Raw genomic sequence first — 20,207 nt, 5'->3', positions numbered from 1 at the left:
TTTTGTTATTTTGGAGTGCGCATAATCGGCCTATAGGTAGACTATAGTTTCTCCTTCTTTAGATTAAATTGAGAATATAATTGTATGTTGAATAGTTGGAATTTGGGATTAGGTTATATTGAATCATGCTTAGACATTTAGAAACCATGTTTAGGCCTTTTCGGGAGTTTACTGAGTACTTGTGACCATGCTACTTATCTTTTTGATTGCCTATGGCTTGTGGCGTATTTGTATGCTCATTTTATCGTATGTTTGAAGCATGTTCGTCCTTAGCCTAGGTGTGACTAGTTCTTACCTTAGAAATTCATGATTCGGACACAACAGACTTTTGTTTTGCCCCGACGTCATTTCGCCAGCTTAGATCCTTGTGGACTGGTGTAGCTGCCTTGAATCTGATAGTTTGGGCCTTAGCTAGGCCATATGTTTGCTCCAATGACCTTCAAATTCTATTTTCTAGATTCTGAGGCTTCACGAGTTTCAGCGGCGATAGAAAATTTCTATTCTACGATTCAAGAGTAAGATGGATGGCGATTAGTGGATTTTGGCAACAATTGATCTATGGGAGCACTTGCAGTAGCTATATTTTGTACCTTGTTAGGCATTCAGAGTCAAGCTCCGGCCTCGACTGCATTTGCTCTTTTGACGAACATCTAGTTAGATAGGTCCAGCCTCGGTCGTTCGGATCCTTATAAAGAGCATTCAGTTAGAGGTCTGGCCTCAGCTACTTGACACTTGATTAGTTCTTAAGTACTTCTGGGGAGCATCTGGCTAGAAATGCTCGGCCTCCGTACTATCAGATTTTACTGGATTGGGTTGAAGTTCTTTTTCTATATTCTCTGGTCTTTGGTTCTTAGTTCTAGATTATGGTAGTTATAGCTATTCTGTGTATTCGTCGGGCTTATGGGGTCTGTTCGGGTTTTTATTTAAATTTGCGCACGAGTGTATCTTTTAGGCTTATGGGGTCCAGTTAGGTGTAGTTTAGCTGTAGATTACTTTAGTTCGTTCTTTGTACATTCGTATGCATCCATTACTTTACTTTAGACCTCGGTTCTTGACGTTTGTTTTGTCTATTCCCTCTTTTCATACTGCCTTTACTTTTCAAGATCAGTCAGCCCATGATGCTTACTGGGTACCTAGAGTTTTGGTACTTATGCTACACTATGCATCTGCTATGTAATGCACGTCTGAGCACAAGCGGCCAGCATTGATTCTAGCTTGGAGCGGTCTGTTCGCAAATGGGATTGAGCACTTGGCATTTTGTACTATTCTTGTCTCCATCTCTCTCTCTCTTTTGTTTTTTGAGACAAGTCTAGTTTAAGTGGTTTACTTTTAGGACTTGTACTCTTTTGTTTAGTTAGCTTTGTATTAAGGACTTTCAGATTCTTGGAGGGATCAGTGTATATATTCATTTTATTTTGTCTTCTGCTTATCTGTAATTGTTATTTATATTAAAATTGCTTATTCCTGCTTAGTTTCTACTCTTAAATCCATTACTAGTCATTTTAAGTTACGAATTGACTTACCTACTGGTGGGTTATATTAGGTTCCATCGTGATCTGAGAAATCGGGTCGTGACATGTAATCAGTATATAAGGTTAGTACAAGTGATTAGAAAGAGGCAATTAATACTTCTTTATCTAGGTTATACTTTTTAAGTATCCAATGCCACTAATAATTTAATAAGATTGAAATGCTATTGGTCAAAAGTATACCAGTTTAAACTTACAAATGGTTAATGTAGTTATTCAATAAATTTGAAACGATATTGGTCTGATTTGTCCCAGTTATAACTTACAATTGGTTCATTTAGTGTTTCGGTTCTTGAACAGCTTTAGTTAAATAATGAGAAAAGTATATATAGAATTATAGCCCTGCTGGGACTACTTTTCATGTTATACACTAGAATATTGGAGGGAGATTAGTCTTGAATTTCAATTTTAACAAATTCCACTGATATTTTTCAACTTTGAAAACCTATTTATAAAAAAATATGAAGTACATTTGATAACTATTAACCCTTTGATATTGAAAGAAAGAAGTAGTTGTTGAATGTCTTGCAATCTCTGGTCATAATATACATTCTCTGGTTTTATAACTATTGGCAGTGTTTTCTATGTTATATATTATATATAGATGAACTCAATATATTCATTGTACTATGTCCATATTGAGTGTAAAACATCAATTATGTCAGATTGCTCACCATATTGAAGTAGTGATTATTCTACATCTAGCTCTTTCCTTAGCATGTACAACTGTATAATCACAGCTTTTCAGAGCTTTAGTGTTAGTCGTGTCCATTCAAAGTATTAATTATGTATTTAAAGACAACTCAAAACTCAAGGTAAGGAATGTAGCACAACAATTTTTTTGGACGGACAAGTGGTTTGGATCAGTGGCTCTGGAAAGTGAATTTCCGCTTCTCTATCAACTGACATCTAATCAAGATTCCTCTAGAGCATACAGAGCAATATTGGCAGAATAACTCAAGAAACTTTCAGTGTAGGAGAAATTTCCAAGACTGGGAGTTGAATGCATTAATGGAACTGTTTGCCAAACTAGAGGGGACTTCTCTCAATCTTCAGAGACATGATAATCATAATTATGGATATTTCTATCTTTAAGGTAGTAAGTTAAATAGTTATCCAGGTTATACTTTTGATTAACATAGGGACAGTAGTCTTCCACTAAAGACTCTACAATTTCATCAAACAAATCAAATTCCCAGCAAAAGTTTACATGAAAACCAATTACTTGAACAACCCAACGGCTCTATTCAGTACTAAAATTTGCTACAATACATAAATAAAAAACAAATAACTAAAGAAAAAAAGATTGCCCCTTCAAAAAAACAGTTTTTTTGTTTGTAGGTTCAGCATAAAGAGTAGAAAAACTAAATATAGTTAGTGTTTTTGTTTAACATGCTCTACTTTAGTTAGTATATCACATTTTTCTTTGGTAATAGAATTCAGTTAGCTTTAGGCCACCATTAAGCTCTCTAAGTCTTCTATATTTTACTACTAGTATCTGCTTTTGATGTACTCAAATTGAAGATTTATAAACGAATTGAATGAGGATCATTTTGTTGTTTTCAATTTTAGTTCCCAAAGCTCTTGATCAGATAACTCCAGGTGAAGGTATTTAATAATTAAATTCTCAATTGGCAGGTGCACATACATCTTCCCAAGAGATTACATATTTAGGAGGATTTCTTCAGAATTCAGTGCTCAAGGAAGATTATGTAGCTAATCCTATATTTCTTTAACTTTTTAGTTTCTTTTGTTCTTGGATATGTGACTTTATGTATGTGATTTTGAAGCCTCCATTTGGTTTTTAACAGAGGGGAAACAAAAGGATGAAATCCATTAACTTTTACAACTGATGAAATTTCATGAGAATATTCCAACTAACGAAAAAAAATTTGATATAGCATGGAAATAATTTCATCACAAAGAAAAAAATAAACTCAGTTTACTAACATGTTATATGGTCCATCTATTGATCACGTGACGACTTTTGTTAAGTGCAAGAGTTTGCTTGGTTGTATAAGAACTTGTATAAGAGCTATCTTGGGTGTTAAGATCTTATCTCAACTCTCTATATCATACATACTCCAAAACTGAAGAGGGTCTGAGTTGACACTCAAGCCAGAAGAGAGTTTGGAAGGATCTATGGGTAAATCACTCAGCCTCCTCTAGAATGCTCTTAGGCTGACGATCCTTAGGTTATCCTTTAAATTAGAAAGTTTTACAATTTGAGTAACTTGGGTGTTTCATTTTTCTTTGAGTGTTTGTGAATTGGCCTGCCTTCCAATTCCTCCTCGTCATGTTTAATACTTTGAGGGTAACATTCTTGCATTTAAGTTTATAAGAATACCCTTGGGTAAAATAAGTTTGTTACTTTAATCTTAGATTCCTTTTCTTAAGTAGAGAGGCGTTTTTGTTTTCCTTTTGTCTTTAAATTTGACGCTTATGCTTTTCTTGAACAGGGTGCCACATTGTCTTTTGTTACTCCTTACATTTCTATAAGATTTGATATATGTCCCAAAATCTTTCTAGAACCTTTTTTCGATTTATACCCCGATTGGTGATTAGAGTCTAACCAACAGAGTCTATAGAGATTGCCTGTGTTGATCTTGCATAAAGTGATCTCATGTGATTTTTTTGAACTTGACATAACCAATTTTGATGTCATTCTTTCTAATGATTGGCTATATGCTTCTCTGCATCTACTGATTGTAGAACCCTTATGGTCAAATTCCAATTTTCAAATGATCCATTTCTTGAGTGGAAGGGTATTGATTCGGTATTCAGGTGTTTGTGCATTTATCATTTAGTGCAGGTTAGGGATAAAAATTCGGAAGCCCCTACTATTGACTCGGTCCTCATTATAGAGGAATCCCCTGATGTATTTCCCGATGATTTGTTCAGTACTTCTTTTGAAAGTGAAATCAATTTCGGTATAGATCTTTTTCTAGAGACCCAACCTATCTTTATCCTTCCTTACTGTATGGCCCCGATAGAACTTAAGGAGTTGAAGAAACAGTTTAAAGATTTGTTTGATAAAGGTTTCATATGGCCAAGTATTTCACCATGGGGTGCTCTTATGTTTTTTTTTAGAAAGAAAGAAGTTCACTTCGCATGTGTATAGACTACCAATAATTAATAAGGTCACCATAAACAACAAGTATCCCATTCCGAGAATAGATTATTTTTTTGGTCAACTCCAAGGTGCATGTTACTTCTCCAAAATTTATCTCTAGTCTGGTTAACACCAATAGAGGGTGAGAGAGGATGACATTCCCAAGATGGCATTTCAAACATGGTATGCCCATTATGAATTTTTGGTTATATCAATCAGGTTGACTAATACTTCCGCTATTTTCATGAACTTGATGAATCAGATTTTCAAACCATACCTAGACATGTTTGTGGTTTTTTTTTATTGATGATATATTGATTTATTCCCAAAGTGAAGGAAAGCATATAGGTCACTTGAGAATTGTGTTGCAAACTTTGAGGGACAAGCAACTACTTGCAATGTCTAGTAAATGTGAATTTTGGTTGAGGTCCGTCACATTTCTTGGTCATATTTTTTTTGGTGATAGAATCATGGTTGATCCAAAGAAAATAGAGGTGAACAATTGACCTAGACCATTGTCTCCCTAAAATATTCATATATTTTTGGGTTTGGCTAGATATAATAGAAGGTTTGTAGAAGGATTTTCATCTATTGCATCACCTTTGACTATGTTGACCCAAAAGAAGGTGAAGTTCCAATGGTCGGATGAATATGAAAGAAGTTTCAAAACATTGAAGGATGATCTTATATGGTCTCCTATTTTTATATTAGCAAAAGTTTTAGATGGGTTTGTTGTATATTATGATGCCTCATGTGTTTTATTGGGTTGTATTTTGAAGCAACATGGCAATGCCATAGCATATGCCTCCATAAAACTAAAAGTGCATGAACGAAACTATCCAACTCATGATCATGAATTAGTGGTGTTGTTTTTTCTTTGAAAATTTCGGGTCACTATCTTTATGGGGTGCATGTTGATATATTTATCAACCACAAAATCTTACAATATGTGTTTAGCAAAAAGGACATGAACCTTAGGCAAAAGAGGTGGCTTAAACTATTAAAGAATTATGATATGTGTGTGTTCTACCATCCGGGTAAAGAAAATATGGTTTTTGATAATCTTAATCAGTTATATGTTCCAAATTCACTGAGAAAATATGGTTTTCGATAAGAACATTGAGGTCTTCTCATAAGGGGAAGATGGAGTACTGGGCTACCAAGGTCGGTTATGTGTTCCAAATATCTATATCCTAAGAGAAATGATATTGAGTGAAGCAGATATGTAATGCCCCAAATTTCTTAAGCTAATACTATCTTTATAGGATCAACTCCTACTTTACAGTTCTTGGACTCAAATATTGTGATATGGGGAACTCGGTTTTCTTAAATACTAATGGTATTATAAAAAATTCTATCGGGGTAGATTAGTAAATTCTTATAACTACTAAATATACTTCTAATAGTAGAATCAAGGTTTTTTTTAGGAGTTGGGTAGCCCTTGGTGAATTTTTGGGCAGCCCCCCTTTTTCAGCAACTTCAATGATGTATATCACTTCTCTATTATATAATATTGAAGCTCCTCAAAGGAAGGTCTATTATTTGGGACTAAAGAATGTTATTAAGTCCCTTAAAATGAGTTAGTTCACATAAATAAAAATAAAATCACGTTCCACATAGCCGAAACTCAAGAGACACCCTAAACCTTGGTAAGTAATCAAATCCATTTTTGGAACTATGTAGCGATTAGTAATTCTTAAATATCTCATTATGTATACCTTTGATTTTAGTAAATAAATATTTTTTGGAAAGATAAATCACATAACTACAACTATTATGTTGATGTTAGGAACTAATCTTGTTGTTATGTGTTCACAAAAGGGGACTCAAGTTAGAACAACTTCTTGCCAGATTCTTTATTAAGAAATCCCATATGTGCAACTGTTAGTGATTTAGTTATAAATTTTGTACAAAATATATTTTGAGGTGATTCTTCTTTGTTTGCAACCTTAAAAAATATATCTACAACTTTTAGGAAGACTAAAAAGTCCAGTTTTACCATTTGTATATTCAAAACTAAGTTACAACCAAAGGTATTGGGCTGGCCAGAATTACTATTTTGTAGCATAGTGTTTGTTATACATGCTTGGCTTACTTTTGGATGATAATCTTGTTTTTGTTAATATTATGCATATTATGGAAATTAAAGAGGATATTTAATTAAATTTTCAAGGTTATTAATACTCTTGTACATGTTGAGGAACTTGAGGCGTTGATTGGTCTACAGTTTGAACTTTTAAAGTTGTGTTGGACTGGTTGTGTGCTAAAAGGCTGAGATATGTGTATTAACTTATACTTGTACTTTTGTTACCTACTGGTATATTTGAAAGCCTATCTTGGTACATTGGTTATTTCTTTTTATTTTGTATTTTCGTATTGGTATATTTGATACTTGCAAGATATTTGGTTAACTCGCCAACTTGTATGGATTGCTAGATCACTTGACATTCTTATGGACTTTGTCCTTCTTATGGAAGTGACTTTGTAATTATTGGTTGTATGTTGATTAGGATCCTTTTCCATCTTGAATATGGATTTTTCATCGTCTTAAATATGGAAATTGTCCATTTTGAGTACGAACTAGAAAACCATTTTTAATATGGTTCTTAGTTCTATTGATTATTGGGTCTTTACCCTTTTTTATACAGGGCTCCATTCCTTCTTGTTACTTGATCATGTTTGGTGTAATGGCATGACGTACATATTGGGTGAAACTTGTTCTTTAATCTCTTTTAAATGTGGTTTTATGAATTGTTAACACTTAAATTGTTAAATATCGAACTTGATACTCGTGATATATTTGCTAGCTTAATTTATTTATTACGATTACATTTGTGCTGCTCATGACCTGAGAAGAGTAATTAGAGAGTCTAAAGGCTTAAAATTTGTAGTTTTTACACCACTAAGCTTTATGCTTAGCGATAGTTGTTTCTACCGTAGGAAATATTTGAGGAGATGCTTGAAGTTGGGTATTAGAGATAAAGTTTTTGGAAGCTTTAAGGAAGATCACATTTCCATATAGGCATTTATATTTTGTAATAGTTTTGGGATATATATATGATCCATGGGGTGCTTGTGTATATGTATTTATGTATTTACTTTTGAGAGTTGATCCATTCATGACACCATGGGTTGTAACTTAAATTTATTTGCTTGCTTTGTTATTTTGGGGCATGTAAATTAAAGTCTTGTAATGTACCATATTTACCATTTGAGTTTGAATATCTTTGAAAAGTCTCCACGTCATAAACTGAAACTTTTATTTGGTTCAATTGAGATCAAAGAAATATTTAAATGGCAAAATCTTGCGCCTTTAACTATTGTAAATGGGCCAAATTTTACTATTGGACTATACAAATATATCTTATGTGAAGCTCTTTAAATGTCACGAGTATTATATACGTTCTCTTTTTAAGTAGTAGTATCCTTCAAGGAGGGTCACTACAAGTGTTTGTATCAGACCCTAGGTTTGTGGTTCTTGGACTTTTTGTTGTTATTTGCTTGCATACGTGCCTCCTTTTTGAATATTTGGTCTATATTATTTGCTCACTATATGGTAAATAGTATATTTAATGTATGTAGGTTGCATATGCATCATGTCCATATTTAATCCATGTAGGTTGCATATGCATCATGTCCATATTTAATCCATGTAGGTTGCATATGCATCATGTCCATGTCCCTAATGCAATGTGATCTTCCCTTTTGATGGAATTAAGTTATGGCCTCTACTTCTAATACACCTATGGGAGCTACTCGTGAAGGTATAGGTGACTTTTATTCCCATCATCATGCACTAGAAGGGGTCTATGAATATTCATCGGATCAATACGTTCCCCATACTAGTGGGTCTGAAGTAGGAAACAAAGAAGGTGTAAGAGTTGGTCCACATCCTCACCTGAGCCATAGTACTCGAGTTGTGAATCCTTCTTTCGAATAGATTGCTGAATTTTTCCAACGCATGGCTGAAATGATGAATGATCCCAACGGGCTAAACTTTGAAAAAATGAGGAAAATTGGTGGAGTTGGGCTTTAAGACACTGTTGATCCCCTTGATGCTGAACAATGGCTTGAGCGCATGGAGAGGGTGTTTGAGCAGTTGGAGTGTTCGGATATTGCCAAATTCATGTATTCCATCTCACTATTATAGAAGGATGGTTATGACTGATGGGTAAGTGTTCCAAATGCAAAAGAAAAACCTTAAGTGTTCCAAATGCAAAAGAAAAACCTTTGTTCTTACTAGGGATGATTTTGTTAAAGAATTTCATATGAAATATGTCCGATCTGCTTATTGTAATGCTAAGAAAAATGAGTTTTTTAATCTAAGACAATAAGACATGTCTATTATTGAGCATCAACCAAAGTCTCTTTAACTTTCTCATCATGCTGGAAGTATTATTAATGAGGAAAAAGATAAGCACATGAGGTTTGAAGATGGCTTAAACAATTCCATCAGAAAGAATGTGGCAATCCTTCAACATGAGAACTTTTGTAAATTAGTTTCTATTGCTTTTATTTGGGAAATACTTGATAAGTAAGAAGATAGTAGACATAAACATATTCTGGAAGCCTAGGTTATATTTTGAAGGTCCATCCAAGAAGGAAAGGCTTGAAGATTCTAAGGCTGGTGGTGTCAACAAGTCAACTCAACAAAAGCAAAATAGATCAGATTTTTCTACAGCTAGCACTCTGAGTTATAGCCAAGGCAAGACTCATGTTTCCACTTGTGCACAATGTAGAAACAATCATTATGGTATTTGCAGGAGGGCTTCTGGTGGATGTTTTAATTGTGGGAGCTTTGATCATGAAGTGAAGGATTGTCCTAATCCTAATAATGTTAATCCCTTGCACATTGAAGGCTCTGTTCAAAAGCCTTCTAATAATCCTCCTCAAACAATTAGAGGTGCAAGACCTAAAAACACCCAGGCAGCAGAGGTAAGTGGAGAAAATAAAGCTTGTGGGTCAAGAGCTATTACACGATCTTATGCCATGAGGCATACAAATGATCAAGAGCGAAAGGACATGGTTGTCAGTAAATTTCACTTATTTAGCTTCTATGTATTTACACTATTTGATCCTAGTTCTACATATTCCTATATTTGTTTATCACTTGTTCTTCCTCAAAACATGAAATCTGTGAGACTTAACTATGATATGCTAGTTAAAAGTCCTTTGGGTCATCAAGTTGTTTGTAATCGAATTTATAAAGCATGTCCCTTCGTGATTCAAAACCTAGTCTTCCCTGCTGATTCGATTAAAATGCTTTTCCAAGATTTTGATATTAATATCGGGAAAGATTGTCTTTATAAATATCATGTAGTAGTGGATTGTAGGTCCAAGCATGTGACTTTTAAGGATCCTGCATTTTCACTCATTATTATACAAGGTGAAAGGTCATTGCCATATAGTATTATTTTTGCGACCTTGACAAAAAAGATAATTCGTCAAGGTTGTGGTGCATACATTGCTCATATAATTGATATACAGTTGGAGAGTCCTAGTCTTAAAGACATCCTACTATGTTTGATTTTCCTGAAGTATTCCCAAAATATCTTCCTGGGTTACCACCGGAAAGAGAATTTAAAATTTCGATCAAGCTTATTCCTGGGTCTACCCCTATTTCTATCACTCCTTATAGAATGGCTCCAACAGAGTTAAGGGAGTTGAAATCTCAATTGCAAGAACTTCTTGAGAAAGGTTTTATCCGTCCAAGCGTTTATCTTTGGGGAGCCCCTGTTTTGTTTGTGAAGAAGAAAGATTGCACTCTTAGACTTTGTATTGACTATACACAATTGAACAAAGTAACAATCAATAACAAATATCCATTATCAAGGATTGATTATTTGTTTGACTAGCCAAAGGGGGATAATTTATTCTCAAACATTGATTTAAGGTCTAGGTATCACCAACTACGTGTTAGAGAAACAAATGTTCCTAAAACTGCTTTTAGAACTCGATACGGTTATTACAAATTTTTTGTGATGCCATTAAAATTAACTAATGCTTCTAAAATCTAGTATTTAAGCCTTATATTGATCAATTTGTGGTGGTCTTTATAGATGATATTTTAATATATTCCAAGAACAGTGAAGATCATGATAAACATCTTTGTATTGTTTTGAAAATTTTGAAGGAGAAAGAACTTTATGCTAAACTTTCCAAGTGTGAATTTTGGCTTAATGAAGTGGCTTTTCTTGGACATGTTGTGTCAATTGAAGGTGTAAAGGTGGATCCTAGTAAAATTGAAGCAATTTTTGAATGGAAACCTCCTTAAGGTCATACTGAGGTAAAAGGTTTCTTTGGCTTAGATGGATACTATAGAACGTTTGTGAAAGGCTTCTCCATTATAGCTTCTCCTTTGAATGGACTCTGGAAGAAATAAGTAAGGTTAACTTGGGATGACAAGTTCTAAGAGATCTTTGAAACCCTCAAATCCTTGTTGATGCAAGCTCCTATTCTTACTCTACCAATGGAGGGGGAAGCAGTATGTGATATATGGTGATGCTTCTCATCGTGTTTTGGGATGTTTTTTTATGCAAGAAGGGAAAGTTATTTCTTATGCCTATCGAAAATTAAAACTATATGAACTGAATTATGCTACTCATTATCTAGAACTTGCTACTATAGTGTTTGCTTTAAAGATATGGATGCGTTATTTGTATGGAGAAAAATATTATATATTCACTGATCACACGAGCTTAAAATACTTGGGTACGCAAAAAGAGCTAAACTTAAAACAATGTAGATAGCTTTAACTCATCAAAGATTTTGATTGCATAATTTAGTATCATTCAGGTAAAGCCAATGTGGTTGCAGACGCCTTAAGTCGCAAATCCTTCACAAGTTTATCTTTGAATCCTTTGCCTTTGCTTCTTGAGTTAAGAGCCATGAATGTCTATTTTTTACTTGGTTCATATGGTTCGGTTGTTGCTAACTTTCAAGTCAAGCCAATATTACTTGAAAAGGTGAAAGAAGCACAAAAGTTAGATGAGAAACTCGTAAAATTGAATGAAGAAGTTCAAAAATGAGGTAAAGCTTCATTTTACATTACTGGAGGATAGTGTATTTCCTTAACAAAATAGGTTATGCGTTCCTAATTATGACAAATTAAGGAGATACATCTTGAATAAAGCACATGCTTCACCATATTCAATGCATCCTAGAGCTACGAAGATGTATCAGACCATCAAAGAACACTATTGGTTGAATGGTATGAAGAAAGACATTACAAAGTTCATCACAAAATATTTGGTGTGTCAACAGATAAAGGTAGAACATCAAGTTTCAGTTGGTTTGCTACAACCTTTGTCAATACTGAAATGGAAATAGAAAAGAATAACTATGGACTTTGTTTTTGGACTTCCTTACACTCAAAGAAATCATGATGCAATATGGGTGATAGTGTATAGAATAAAAAAAGCTCTCACTCTTTTGCAATCAGAATGGATTGCCCACTTGAACATTTTGGAGAATTGTACATTAGTAAGATGGTAAAATTGCATGGGATCCTTGTTTCTATTGTATCTAATTGGGACCCAAGGTTTACATCTAGATTTTGAGGTAGCTTGCAGGAAGCCTCTAGTACTAAGTTGAAGTTTATCAATTTGTTTCATCCCCAAATAGACGGAAACTCGTAAAGAGTAATACAAATTTTGGAGGATATGCTTCGAGCTTACATTATTAAGTTTGAGGGTAGTTGGGACAAACATTTAGCCTTGATAGTAGTTTATTACAATAATAGCTACCAAGGACGTATTGGGATGCCTCCCTATGAAGTGTTATATGGAAGGAAATTTTGGACACCTCTTCATTGGAGTGAAGCTGGTGAAAGAAAACAGATTAGTCCTAAAATTGTGCAACAGACAGAAGATAAGGTAAAAGTGATCAGGAATCGTCTAAAGATTGCTTCTAATAAACAAAAATCATATGCTGACCTTAAAAGGCATGATATTGACATCAATTTGGCAATAAAGTATTCTTAAAGGTGTCTTCATGGAAAAAGATTATGAGATTTTGCAAAAACCGAAAACTTAGTCCTCGATTTATCAGACCTTATGAGATACCTGAAAGAGTGGGACCAATTTCATATAAATAAGCCTTGCCACCTAAGTTGGACAAGATACACAATGTTTTCCATGTTTTGATGCTCAGAAGATATCTTTCTGATCTATCTCATATTCTTCCAGTGGAATCTATTGAGGTTAATCCAGACTTGACGTATAACGAAGAATCTATCCTGATTCAAGCTCATAAAATGAAGCGACTTAGTAAAGGTACTTTGGAAGATCCATTATGGAAAATAAGCCATCTGGAAGTGAGAAGAAGATAGGAGGATCCAATATCCACACTTGTTTTGGGACTAGAATAAGGTAAATTTCGAGACAAAAATTCTTATTGGGGAGAGAGTTTAACACCCCTGATTTCTTAAGCTAATATTCTCACTTCAATGAGTTGTTTTTTAATTATAGTCGAAACTTATGGCGTGGGAGAACTACATTTCCTTAAACCCTTATGGTATTATAAAAAAATCTACCGGGGTAGATTAGTAAATTCTAATAACTCCTAATATCCTTCTAATAATAGAATGAAGGTGTTTATTTTAGGAGTTGGGCAGCCCTTAGTGACTTTTTGGGCAGCCACCCTTTTTCAACAACTTCAATGATATATATCATTTCTATATTATATAATATTGAAGCTCCTCCAAAGAAGGTCTGTTATTTGGGACTAAGGGACATTTTTAAGTCCCTTAAAATTAGCTATTTCACACAAATCAATAGAAAAACAGGTTCCACATAGTTGAAACGCAAGACACACCCTAACCCTTGTTAAGCAATCAAATATGTTTTTAAAACTATGTAGAAATTAGTAATTATTGAATATCGCATTGTGTAGATGTTTGAATTTAGTAAATAAATATGCTTTGAAAATCTAAATAACATACCTACAACTCTTATGTTCATGTTAGGACCTAATCTTGTTGTTATATTTTCGAAAAAGGGGACTCATGTTAGGACATGTTCTTGCCAAATTCTTGATTTAGAAATTCCTTATGTGCAAATGTTACTGCTTTGATTATAAATTTTTAGAAAAAAAAAACAACCCACATAACATTCGACATTCGTTAATTATCTACATGACGACTATAGTGCTATCGAATTACTCTTAATAGGATGCAACCATCAAACCTTATCAAAATGATTTATAAAATCCCAACAATTAATCATACAATGCATAATCATAACTAAACTTTATCTTTTAGTTCAACATAAGCAACCACATGTTACAACCAACCCTTAAATCAATTACAACTCCAAGATATGGAATTCTTTCATTTTTAAAATATAATTAGTCACAGTAATAACTACAACATTAATTGAAATTAATCCACCATTCTTAGCTTAGAAAAGCCCCAACACAACCTAAATGGAGATTTAACATTAACATATATAATCCCTTCACTTTTAACACATAATCCATAACAATAATAGCAACAACAACAATCATCCTAATCTAATTAAAGCAACTCCAATTCTATCCAATTAAACACCAACACTAATCATGGAGTTTTCTTACATCCAGTTCTATTTAATACAAGTTAATCTCTTTATCAGAATATTATTTCCAGATTAAGGCAGCCCACATTCATAACATCCAACAACCATCCAAATCCACATACAACTATTACATCTTAAGTCATATTTAATGAACATAGTGTTAATGTTTTGATCGAAACATTGCTACAACGACCCACCCAACATACAATATAATATATAATCTTAACTATCATTAATCTTCCAAGCTCAATACGAACAACAACAACATACCAAAATATCTCCTAATTAACCACATAAAGATACTCAAAAACCTTATGAACACCTACAACACGCCAAGCAAACCACCTCCAATTTTTATACATTATTTCATACAATCTTTTCATCTATTTTAATGACATATAGATCTGCCCCATGGCAGTAACATCGCCCACTTAAATGTAAGAAAACTATATTAATGTTACACCAAGTTCTACAATAACCCACAAATAATTACAACCTCAACTTTAACCATTTATTTCCTTCATCCTCCTCACACGACTCATGATAACAACAACCAAATACTAAATAAAATCAATTCATCATTTTCACACCAAACAGGCCAAAACATCTCCCACTATGCCTCAACATCAACACCAATAATTGCATACATTCATCACTCATTTATCAACTCACATAAGTTTTAATTACCTTCAAGATGAGGAAAAAAGAGATGAAATCTTACCTTAGGTTATAGTGACACAACTTGCTTGGAGCTTGAGGGCTTTGTTCATCAATGTTTTTATTGCCCTAAAGAATCCTTCCTTGATTCCATAACCTTGAAGAATCACCACCGTTAACCCCTTAATTTCTCCTTCAAGCTTAACCTTGGCCGAGAGTCTCCCTCTCTATACTTCTCACTTCTCTCTCTAAATTGAATTGGTCAAAAAAAAATGGAATGAATGTATTTTTCAGCCTTATCCCTTAAAGTATAGCCTTTGAATGCTTCCTTTGTGCATCCCCTATCCTTCCACGTGATATCCTCTACATGTCTTCTATCTATTTTATTAATTAACTAGAATCTATCCATCCTTTATTAATTAACTAGTTTAGGAGGGGACCACACATGTACCTAGGGTAAGCACTAATTTTTACCTAGTAATCTAATCCCAATAAAATAAATTTCTAGTCTCTAAAATATATTGTAATTAGAATTGGGAATTAAATATTTTTACTTCATGTCCGCAAATGAATTCCTAGTCTCAATGTATGAAACTACGGAATATAACATACATATGCCAATATGGTGAGTCCTCATAGTTCGAGGACATGACACTTATTTCTTATCTTGATAGTTGTTACCTCATTTCTATTATGTTGTCTATATGCGTGAACTAGGAGCTTTTCTTATTCCCCCATTGATATTTTACAAGCATGTTAGTTAGCAAAGAGTATATGTTGTCATTTTCTCATTTTGAGACGTATTCACTATTTAAGATTTTTCTTCCGTATATTGATTTAGATTTATTGATTAATTACCTTATATATGCACATAAATGTTATGCTAAAAGGTTTGGTTGGAGTCCTTCAGGATTCTAATTATTGTGTTATGTCTAGGCGCTAGGTCGAGTCGTGACACAAAAATAATTCAACTCTCGTGGCACACTTGCATTAAAATATTATTATTAGTAAAATAAAATATAAACTAATTGTAAGTCCTTTGGATTAGATAATTCAGTTTTTTACATCTACTATATACTGGCGCAACTATGTATACCTGCGTGTGCATTTGAGATCACTATGTTTTTGGTGCCATTGCAGGGACTTTAGAATTAGCAGATATTCAAATTTTCTTTTTTCTATATTCATTATGCTAGTATTGACAACTTGGTATTAGTTTTTCTTCGTTGTAGGTGACTTAGAACATTACATTACAAAGAGAAGGAGAACTTGTAGAGCCGTTAGCCGAATTTGAATGACTCTTGCATTACTAAAGGAGGTAAGTAGCTTTGCAATATCCTGCACCTCAGATAGAGCTGGAGAAAGCGACATAGATAACTCCTTTTCTATAGATAGAGAGTGAACAAAAGGCACTAGTAGTAATGGCTACAAGGACAGTTTGTAATTTGTTGATCCTACTTACCTCTAATGTTACCTCCATCATTCGAAAACCACCACCTAGGGGTAGATTTCAGCTTAAATAAAACATAGTGAAACTGATACACACTAATAGAGAATTCACCGGACTCCCCCATGAAGATAATCAAGTGCAAATCTGGAACTTCTGGGAAATTAGTAACACAAACACTCCAACTGATATTTTCTGACTACATGAGGTTAACTTTGTTTCAGTTTTCACTGTTGGGAAAAGCAGTGTAGTGGATGTCATTAGAACCAGCACACTCCATCACAAGTTAGGATGGTCTTTCACTAAAGTTCTTGATAAAATTTTTTAAGTTAGGGAAAACAAAAAAAAATAAGAAGTGAAATCATAAGATTTAAGTAAAAAGGGGGAATGAATATGAATCAAATGAGGGATAGGTTCAAATCTATGTTGATGAGCTACCCCCATTACCACCAAGCGAATGAGTGCTAGTACATTCCTTTATTGAAGGCCTTTAACTGACTAAAAAAAATTTCTTGACTCTTCTACATGTGTAAAGGCCTTGGAAAAGACTATAATAAGCTGTTCACATCATTGAATAAAATTTCACAAGAAAACCCTGAATAAAATGGAGAAGGTGCAAGACTAGTTATATAAAAAATTATTATAATGTTAGAGGGTTACGTCATGAGTGCATTGACTTCTTCCATGCACAATATGATTAACATTCATTTCAGCGATATGACATTGGGTCAAAATCAAGCCCAAGTAAATATGGTACAATAACCTCATGAATGGTGTGAAGTGTGTGGTATTATTGAGCATGTGACCGAGTATTGCGGGTCAAATATAGATTCTATAAATTAAGTAGGAATGCTCATAGAGGCGGAGGATTACAATAATATGGAAACACTTATAATATAAGTTGTAGAAACCATCAAAACTTCTCATGGGGAGGTAATCAGAATCAGAACCAAATTAGTACCATCCTCACGGCAATGGGCAGCAGTACCAGCAACAAAGTCAAGGTAATAATGAAAATGCCCTACAAGAAAACATGAGTACTGAATAAATTTTCAAGCAAATGATGGACAAGAAGGCGAAATACATAAGAAACAATCAGTTGGTCACTCAGGTTTTTGAGAAATGGTTTGGTCAATTTGCTAGTACACTGAACTCATGTTCGCAACGAGGCCTTCTGGTTAACATTAATTAAAACTCAAGGTAGGTACATATTGTGGGTACTAGAAGTGGTCTGCATTTAGAAGATTTAACCCTGAAAAAGAAAGAATTTGAGGCAGTAAATGGGAAATGTACAGTACGGAAGCTGGACCAAGTTCTCCAAAAGAGAGTGCAGAAACAAAAGTGAAACCACCCCCTCCATTGTCGCAGAAATTTGAGAAGAAAAAGGAGGATTAGTGTTTTGATAAGTTCATTGAGCTACGCAATAAGTTACACATTTACTTTCCCCTTATTGATGTTTCGCATGGAATTTTCAAATACACAAAATATGTGTAGGACATTGTGGTGCACTAGAGCAAGATGGTTGAATACGGAACCGTTGCACTCATAAAAGAGTGTAGCTTAAAAAGTTATCTCAAATTTCTTAGTAAAGTTAAAGGATCCTGGGAGTTTCATAGTTAAGATCACGATTGGGATCTTCCTAAATTCATGGGGTATGTGATATTTGAGCTAGCATAAACTTGATTCCCACATAATTGATTAGAATGTTGGGTTTGGGAAATCCAAACCCAACATTGCAAGTGGGATGTCTCATCTTTCTCATGGATTTCATAATTCTTAAATTGGGCTTGATATCGAAGTTTCATTTATTTTGAGACATCCCTCTTTGGCTACTAAAGGTCATTGATAGATGTAGAAAATAGGCGATTGATTATGCGGACCTATGATAAGGTTGAATTAATCGATGTGTACAAAGCCATTTATGAGGAAATGTCTGCCATTGTAGTGATTGACCTTGCATTCGAAGCATAATACATTGCGTCAAGAGACCCTCACGAGAGAGTGCATATGGGTCATGACATATTTGAGGATGCTGAAGCACAAGAGATTGTGTAGATGTTAGACATGGAAAGTGTGGATAAACATATAAGAAATAGTTGGGACCTATTGAATAGAGTATTGGGGCGTTTACCAAAGCTGACAATTGAAGAAGCTCCTAAACTTGAGTTAAAAGTACACACATCGCATCTACGTTATGTTTTTAGTGTGATATTGAAACCCTACTAGTGATTGTTTCTGTAGAGTTATCTTGTAGGTCAATGCATCTTTGGTCATATAAAAAAGAATAAAGGGAGATATTGGATAGCAGATGTACAATATACATGGAATCAGTTCGATATTGTGTATGCATAAGATCTATATGAAAGAGGGCCACAAGCTAAGTGCACACAGTAGTAGTGATTAAACCCACTGTGAAAGATGTGGTGAGAAAAAACATAATCAAGTCGTTAGATGCTGACATTGTATACCCGATTTCAATCAGCAAGTGGATGACTTCTGTTATATCCCGTACTTCTGTACCTTGAGATGTGTTCTTAAGCTTCTTAAAAATTTCAATGTGATCCCTATTATCTATCACTTTACCAAATAACTCTAAGGAAGGGAGGATGTGATGCCCCATGATAGTGAAGGTTGGAAATAGAGCTATAAGTATTTGAAAGGAATTAGACCGTGTTATATAAAAGCTACTTGAGTACACGTTGAGCTTAAGTAGCAAGGAATCATAGGCTCTTAAAGTGAGACAAGATTACGAAATCACGGAAGAGAAATAAGGAGATGACGCACCTACTTGAAGCAAGTGGACGACGCACCTACTTTAAGCAAGTAGGTGACTCACCTACTTGGGGTGGACCCCATGCTGCCATGTGGCAGCCTTGGGTTGGAGGCATGGATAAGGTGGCATACTAGAGGGGCTGCCACATGTCACCCCTAGGGGGATGCCACATTTCACCTTTTAAGGGAGGGATATATACATGTGTAATATGCTGTAAATGTTTCATTTCTTTATCTTTTCACTTTGGAAAACTTAGAGAAACTAGAGAGAAGGCTAGAGGCAGCCACAAATTTTGCCAAGAAGAGGTAAGTCCTCTGCTTTCATTTCGTAAGTTAAGTGTCTAAGGTATTCTTTAGTTAAGCAATGGTGTTTAACAAAATAAAATTTATCATTGGGGCAACGAGGAGGTTTTTGTTCTTGTTAACAAACCCATTTTTAAATGGGACTACTATTAGTAATACTAGTATAACTCCTTGTGTAAAGCTTCATTTTGAGTGATTCACGATGATTTGGAAAGATATTTCATAGGTATATAACTTTTATTTAGCCTATAAAACCCAATCTTGCTTTTATCTGCTCAAAAAGGATGATGAAGTATAGGGGAGGTGCTGCCCAGATTTTGTTTTGGAAATCCTACACAGAGTGCTGTTGTTATTTTGGGCATATGTTTTTGTAAAAAATTGATGTAGGGGTGATTAGAAATTGTGTCCAAATCTACTACACATTTATATAACTTTCATTGAGGCCACAAATCCTATTTCCCTCAATTACCCCTTCAAAACTATGCGACAATACAAGACAGTAGGTTGTCCAGAATTCAAGTTTTGATAGTTTTTGCGAGTTTTGGCCAATTTCAAGTAAGGTTAGCTCTTTAATTTAAATTTGGAGGTGATGGTGAGTGTATTAAGTGTATTATATATTGTGTAAGTGGCTGGAAATGTGAAAATATCATAGAAATACTTGTCGTTGGAAAGAATCTGAAATTGAAGTTGTTATAGTTAAATTATAGTCAAAGTGAGGCCTTGTGCATGTGGGGTGCTTATTCAGGTGTGTGGTGATGTTTTTCAGGGCCTAAAGTTATTCTAAAAGAGGTTTGGGAGCTTCTGGTTGAATCCGCACTACCCTCCGCTATGTA

This window comes from Solanum dulcamara, chromosome 7 (assembly GCF_947179165.1).
Source record: "Solanum dulcamara chromosome 7, daSolDulc1.2, whole genome shotgun sequence".
Lineage (NCBI taxonomy): Eukaryota > Viridiplantae > Streptophyta > Magnoliopsida > Solanales > Solanaceae > Solanum > Solanum dulcamara.
The sequence above is the reverse complement of the archived record's forward strand: the minus strand, read 5'-3'. Positions refer to the sequence as shown.